Below are 7771 nucleotides of genomic sequence, written 5' to 3' on the forward strand. Positions count from 1 at the left end.
GAGACAGAGCCTCACTCTGTTACCCAGGCTGGAGTGCAGTGGCGCCATTTCGGCTCACTGCAACCTCCACCTCCTGGGTTCAAGTGATTCTCCTGCCTCAGCCTCCCAAGTAGCTGGGATTGCAGGTGTGTGCCACCACGCCTGGCTAATTTTTTTGTATTTTTAATAGAGACGGGGTTTCTCCATGTTGGTCAGACTGGTCTTGAAATCCTGACCTCAGGTGATCTGCCTGCTTCGGCCTCCCAAAGTACTGGGATTACAGGCATGAGTCACCGCACCCGGCCAGTAAGTCCCGTTTTGAGTTGAGCCCCTGATCGGCCTACACTTACCAGGCAGCCAGGGCTCCAACCCTCGGTTCTGCAGCTATTCACTTCACTAAGAGACATCAGGGACACATTCCTGATTGTGGCTTCAATGTATTTAGGTGATTGGCATTAAAAGAAAATATTTGCAGAATGATTTTTCACCTTAACTTGAACTGCTTCTAGACTTAAATTTAATTTTGTAAGTTTATTTTGATTATAAAACCAACACCAACCTATTTCAGAAAATGGAAAGTTTAGAAGTGCACAAGAAAGCAGATAAATGTTTACTTATAATCCCACCACCCAGATATCTTTGTTATTAAAGTTTCCTTCTAACCATTTTACATATGCCCCGAATGCCCTCTTCACAGCTCACCTGGGAAGCCAGCAGTGTCACTGTACAGTACTGTCCCACCACAAGACAAGTCGTACTTCACATTTCCTGTCAATGGCTGTCTAGCCTTCTCATCCCCACCCCCCAATCCCTACACATATAGCATTTCCAGGACTCCACAAGAGGGATTCCCAGGTCTCCCAAGCCCATCTGGGGGCCACCTGTCCTGCTGGCCAGTCACACTCACACTGGACTGTGGCTGTTCCAGAATATTCCTTGTCCTGTCACTTCTTCCACCTTCATAATCAGCTTCTCTATCCTACTGTTGCTTAGAGTTGCTACCACTTCCTGTGTAACACGTTACACCAACACTGAAGAAACTGTCCCATGTGTCCATGTGAAGAGACCACCAAGCAGGCTTTGTGTGAGAAACAAGGCTGTTTATTTCACCTGGGTGCAGGCCGGCTGAGTCCGAAAAGAGAGTCAGCAAAGGGTGGTCGGATTATCATTAGTTCTTACAGGTTTTGGGATAGGCGGTGGAGTTAGGAGCAACGTTTTGCAGGCAGGGGGTGGATCTCACAAAGTACATTCCCAAGGGTGGGAAGAGTTACAATGAACCTTCTTAAGAGTGGGGGAGATTACAAAGAACCTTCTTAAGGGTGGGGGAGATTACAAAGAAACTTCTTAAGGGTGAGGGAGATTACAAAGTACATTGATCAGTTAGGGTGGGGCAGAAACAAATCACAATGGTGGAATGTCATCAGTTAAGCTATTTTCACTTCTGTGGCTCTTCCGTTGCTTCAGGCCATCTGGACGTCTACGTGCAGCTCACAGAGGATATGATGGCTTAGCTTGGGCTCAGAGGCCTGATAGAAACATTTGAAATGTTTTCTAAAAAGTTAAAAAGAAGTAAAAGTTGGTTGTCTTACTACTTCTGCGGCTAAGGAATTCAAGAGCAGTGTGGACGGGTGTTTCCCAATCCTGGTCTCAGGTGCGGTTGCAGCCAAAACATTGGTAGGGGCTGCAATCTTCTGAAGGTTGGACTGGGGCTGGAGGATCTACTTCCAAAATGGTTCATGTTAACTTGGAAATCACACAATTTATAAATTTGGAAAGGAGAGGTGACGTTATTTCTTATATAGGGTTATAGCCTGCAAGGTGGCCATTTTGAGAGGGTGGGAAGCATAGCCTCCAGTCAAAGTTCTAAAAGCAGGCACTTTCTATGTTTACTTATAATCATTATAATCCCACCACCCAGGTACTTTCATTATTAAAGTTCCCTTCTAGCTGTTTTCTATATAACCCACATAAAACAGGGAGAGGTAGGACAGGAATTTAAACTGAATGGGTTGGTCAGGTGAGAAATATTTACTCAACAGGTTTTAGGAAGAACTATTAATATTCATGAAGGTGGTCCTAACACATGCACATTGATCAAACATGCATTTTATGTCCAACGCCATTCACCTTGGGACTTCACATTTGAATGCATTACAGTTAGGCCCCATGCATCAAAAGGGCTTTTCAGAAGGCCCTCAAGTGCACCGCCTCTGTAAACCAGCCAGAACTGGTCCATGGTCAGTGGTCTTCTTACCAGGAGAAAGGTACTGACATTAGTCTTTTGTCCAAAGCTGTAGCTTTGGTTTGTGGAACAGGGGGTCAGTTAGTCACACGTCTGGCAGTGGAAGAGCTTTAAATTGTTATAATATTGCTTATCTTGAGGCCAGTGCTTGTTTAGGTGCTAGAGGAAAAGAAAAACCTTGCGGCAGTTAGAACAAAGTTTATTCTTTAAGCACAGGGGCATGTGATTTAACCCTTACCTGGCATGACCTTAGGTCCAATTTCTATTTCAGTATCTTACACCACCAGGGGTCCGTTCTATCAGTCTTACGATCACTATTTAACATTAATGCTAGTTAGTCATTGTGTCTAAACAGCAAAAGGGAGAGGTTATAACAAGGCGTATCTGACCTGTCTCATCATGGCTGGAAATCTAGTTTTTAAGGTTTTTCCGGGGTGCTTTTGGCCAAGAGGGGGATTGTTCAGTCAGTTGAGGGGCTTAGGATGTATTTTTAGTTTACACTCACATGGTTAGCAAGGCTGTCTTGGCAGCAAGCCTCAGTCCCTCCCACATAGACCTTGCCGTCATGCTACTTGAGTGTCCTTAAAGCATAGCAGCTGGCTTCTTGTAGGAGATCCAAGAGAAAGAGAAAGACAGGCTGGACATGGTGGCTCATACCTGTAATCTCAGCACTTTGGGAAGCCGAAGTGGGCAGGTCACCTGAGGTCGGGAGTTCGAGACCAGCCTGGCCAACATGGTGAAACCCCGTCTCCACTAAAAACACAAAAATTAGCCAGGAGTGTGGCAGGCACCTGTAATTCCAGCTACTGGGGAAGCTGAGGCAGAAGAATTGCTTGAACCTGAGAGGTGGAGGGTGCGGTGAGCCAAGAAGGTACCACTGCACTCTAGCCTGGGTGACAGCGCAAGACTCCGTCTCAAAAACAACAACGAAAAAGAAAGAGCAAGACAGATGGAACTGTATCTTCTGTGATCCTGCCTCTGAAGCCACATTCTGTCGCTTCCATGATATCCTGTTGGTTATACAACCCTATTCAGTGTGGCGGGAGACTGCATAAGGGTGCAAAACCCAAGAGACAAGAGTCAATAACACATGTATATGGCTTAACAATCCCAGCATTATCACCAAGCTTATCATCAAAAATAACAGTTGCTGGCATATACTGTTAACGTCTTTATCCTATTCTCCTTTTGTCTACCTTCAATTTCTTTCTTTCTTTTTTCTTTTCTTTTCTTTACTTTTTTTTTTCTTTTCTTTTCTTTCTTTTTTTTTTTTTTAAGAGACAGGGTGTCACTCTGCTACCCAGACTAGAGTGCAGTGGTGTGATCACAGCTCACTGCAGCCTCAAACTCCTGGGCTCAAGCAATCCTTCCACGTTGGCGTCCCAAAGTGTTGAGATTACAGGTGTGAACCACTGTGCCCAATCCTATCTTTTTTTCTAAATAAAATACTTGCAACACATATTACTAGTTTTTCAGTTACTACTTCTTCTTACCTATCAGTTGACTTTCCACTGTGGAAGATGTGGCGTTAGATCCCCTATATTTTTATTCTAGCCCTACAATTTACCATATACTTCCTTCATTTTCCCAATATATTAATAATTAGATAACTATTTTTTGGTTAAATCAATATAGTATGTTCTTTAAAATTATGTCCATGTAGATGTTATTTACAAGGAAGCTATGTTGCATGCTATAATACATTTCCTTGTGTTCGTTTTTCCTAGAGTTATTAATTGCCCCATATTTCACTTGTTTAGTATTTTGTGCACCTTTCATCTTCAATATATCTAAGAGAATTTAAAAAAAAAACTTAAGCAGGGCACAGTGGCTCACGCCTGTAATCCTAGCACTTTGGGAGGCCAAGGCATTTGGATTGCTTGAGCCCAGGAGTTTGAGACCAGCCTGGGCCAACATGGCAACACTCCATCTCTACAAAAAAAAAATTAGCTAGGTGTGGTGATGTGCACCTGTAGTCCCAGCTACTCTGGAGGCCAAGATGGAGGGATGGCTTGAGCCCAGGAGGCGGAGGTTGCAGTGAGCCAGGATCGCGCCGTTGCACTGCAGTCTGCGCAACAGAGTGAGAACCTGTCTCAAAAAACTAAATAAATAAAAACAAATTAAAAATCTACTTCAAAGTGTTCAAACAGTATGGTGGCTCACATTCACCCATATCCCCTACCCCATCCACCCTCAAATAAACATCTTTTTTGGAGCCCTCTGTCTTCTTGCACAGGTTTGTTTGGTCTGCTTCTCTGGAGGACTGCTGCACCATTGCCCTGGGATTTTCCCCATCAGGAAATCCTAGGGATTCTTTCTCCTCCCTCTTGCACGATTCCCTATTTCATGAATGCCTCTCTTCCCCTTTCTTTATTAATTGACTTATTTTGGTGAAGAACATCATCCAGCAGCTTTTTGTGAAACAGTATATGAAACTTAAATTTTTGAGACCTTATAATATTTGAAGACATCTTTATTCTATCTACATTTAAACCATAGAGTATGAAATTCCAGTTTTGAGATAACTTCCCAGCATCCTGAAGGCATCACTCCATTGTCTTTAACCTTCTGGGTCTGCTGCTGTTGGGCAGTCCAGTGCTGCGCTGTCTTTCATGTCATAGGCATTCCTGAGGTGTCTACTAATTCTCAATTGATTATTCCTATTTAAAAGTGAGATTCTAAAATCTTTGTTTGGAAGCTTTATGTGAACAGATGAGAACTTTTGACTTTTTCGTTTCCCTGTAGGGTGATCAGATGGGAAATGCTTTGTTGGAAAACTCCCAAAGGCCATTAACGCTGGTTCTTTTCTCCTGGGCTCATTCATTTCCCGAGAGAAAAATCCTCCGACTTCCTGCCTATTAACATTCCATGCACAAGATAGGGGAGAAGACTGGAGATAGGGTGTCACCATTCAGTATGTGGACATTTACTTACACACTCATGTTCAGTTGCACCTGGTGTCCCCCATTCAGAGGGAGACTCAACCTCCAGTTTTCCGTGGGGCAGGGTAGAGGCGATTGCTTAGCTGTGGAGAAGAGGGGATCCTGAAATATAACTACCCCTTGTAATCATTTTTTTACCTCTGTTTTGAGAAGTACCTGGAACCTCCAATCCCGGTGCCTTTTTGGAGTTGTAGTGTGAATTGGTTTGCTTCTTCTTGGCTTCCTTGCCACTCCCACTGCCCATTCTTGTGGTCTCAGGTTCTGCTCTGGCTACTGAGTCAAGTGCCATTGGTCTATCTGCTCTCCAGCTTCCAAAATGATATCCATATCACTCATCTGAGATCTTTTCTCTCATATTGTGGCATTATACTTGTTTCTTTCTTTCTGCAATCTTAATAGGCAGTATGGGTGGGAAGAAAGACAAATACGTATGTTGAAGTTACCATGCTTAACCAGAAGTCTTTTCATAGGTTTCTATGCCGCCGTCGTGGTGGTGGTGGCGGCGGTTGTTTTTGAGACAGGGCTGTCTCTGTCACCCTGGCTGGAGTGCAATGGCATGATCACGGCTCACTGCAACCTCTGTCTCCTGGATTCAAACGATCCTGCAACCTCAGCCTTCTGAGTAGCTGGGACTACAGGCGTGCACCACCACGCCCGGCTAATTTTTGGTTTTGTAGAGACGAGGTCTCACCATGTCTCCTCAAACTCCTGGACTCAAGTGATCTGCCCACTATAGCCTCCCAAAGTGCTGAGATTACAGGCGTGAGCCACTGCTCCCAGCCTCTATGCTGTTTTTTATTTCATTTTTTGGTAACTTACCAATTTATGTTCTTTCTCCACTGATACGATTATTCCTCTTTCTTTACTGATACTTAGGAGCTCTGTACATATAGAGGTATGATTATTTTAAATATATTGTTTTCATTTCAATGATTTTTAAAAGCAGGTTCTGAATTTTCTGGTGGACCAGAGTACTGGCAAGAATTTTTATTGCCTGCATTTGCATTTGTGAAGTTTGAGAACTAAAGCCTAAATGATATCGTGGTACACCCTATAAATGAAGAGTTTATAACATCTTGAATAAAGTGGCAGAAGAATTGAATCAGCCATGGCATATCATAATATAAATATGCAGAATTCTAAAGATCCTATTCTCTGGCAGGCAGTACCATTTTCATATTTGAAAGTGGTTGTATGGAGTGTTCTGTATCTGTATGCACCAAATAAAACAGTCTATCAGCAGGGAAGAATGCTTTTCTTCCCACTTCCAGAAATAATTGAATTAGATAATATTGAATGTATGTTTAAATAATGCTACAATGCTAATGTTATCCTCCAATGACTAAAACAGCTTTATAGAATTATAATTTGAAGACTGCTTCTTGGTAAAATTTTAATGATCAGTTCTAATTTTCCAGGAGTTATACAATAAAAGCTTAAAGTTTTTTATATTGTTTTATACAATGCACTTATATAAACAGCCTTTCTTGGCATTAGGGTTTTAAAAATCAAATTCAGAAACAGAAGAAATACCAAAACAGTTCTAAGAAGACATCTTTCTGCTGTGAAAGCTGACATCAGTAACTGCAAACAACTAACAATACCTGTCACATTACATTCCAGTTGTTCATATCAATTTTATTAGTTTTGTAGTTTGGGGGTATTTAACTTTTAGATTTGTGTATTAGTCGGGGATCTCTAGAGAAACAGAACAACAGGGCACGCATGTGCTTGCACGTGCGCGCGCGCATGTGTGTGTGTTTGTATAGAGAAAGATATTTATTTTAAGAAATTGGCTCACACTAGCTGGGCGCAGTGGCTCACGCCTATAATCCCGGCACTTTGGGAAGCTGAGGCTGGAGGGAGCATCGCTTGAGCCTAGGAGTTCAAGACCAGCCTGGGCAACATCGTGTCTGTTTTTTTTTTTTTTTTTTTTTTGAGACGGTGTCTTGCTCTGTCGCCCGGGCTGGAGTGCAGTGGCCGGATCTCAGCTCACTGCAAGCTCCGCCTCCCGGGTTCACGCCATTCTCCTGTCTCAGCCTCCCGAGTAGCTGGGACTACAGGCGCACGCCTCGTCGCCCGGCTAGTTTTTTGTATTTTTTAGTAGAGACGGGGTTTCACCGTATTAGCCAGGATGGTCTCGATCTCCTGACCTCGTGATCCGCCCGTCTCGGCCTCCCAAAGTGCTGGGATTACAGGCTTGAGCCACCGCGCCCGGCCCATCGTGTCTGTTTTTAAAAAATTGTTATATATTTAAAAAAAAAGAAATTGACTCACATAATTATGGAGGTTGGCAAGTCCAAAATCTGCGGGGCAGGCCAACAAGCTGGAGACCCAGGGGAAAGCTGTTGTACAGTTCAAATCCAAATGCCCTCTCCTGACAGAATTCCTTCTTGCTGGGGAGAGAGCAGTCTTTTTCTATTAAGGCCTTCAACTGATTGCACGAGGCCCACCTGTATTATGGAGGGTATCTGCCTTGCTCAAAGTCCACTGACTCAAATGCATTAATTTCATCTAATAGAAAACGTTCACAGTAACATTTAAGATAATGTTTGCCCAAATATCTGGGTACCATGGCCTAGCTAAGCTGACACATAAAATTAAACAT

Source organism: Rhinopithecus roxellana, chromosome 8 (assembly GCF_007565055.1).
Source record: "Rhinopithecus roxellana isolate Shanxi Qingling chromosome 8, ASM756505v1, whole genome shotgun sequence".
In the NCBI taxonomy this organism is placed as follows: Eukaryota; Metazoa; Chordata; class Mammalia; order Primates; family Cercopithecidae; genus Rhinopithecus; species Rhinopithecus roxellana.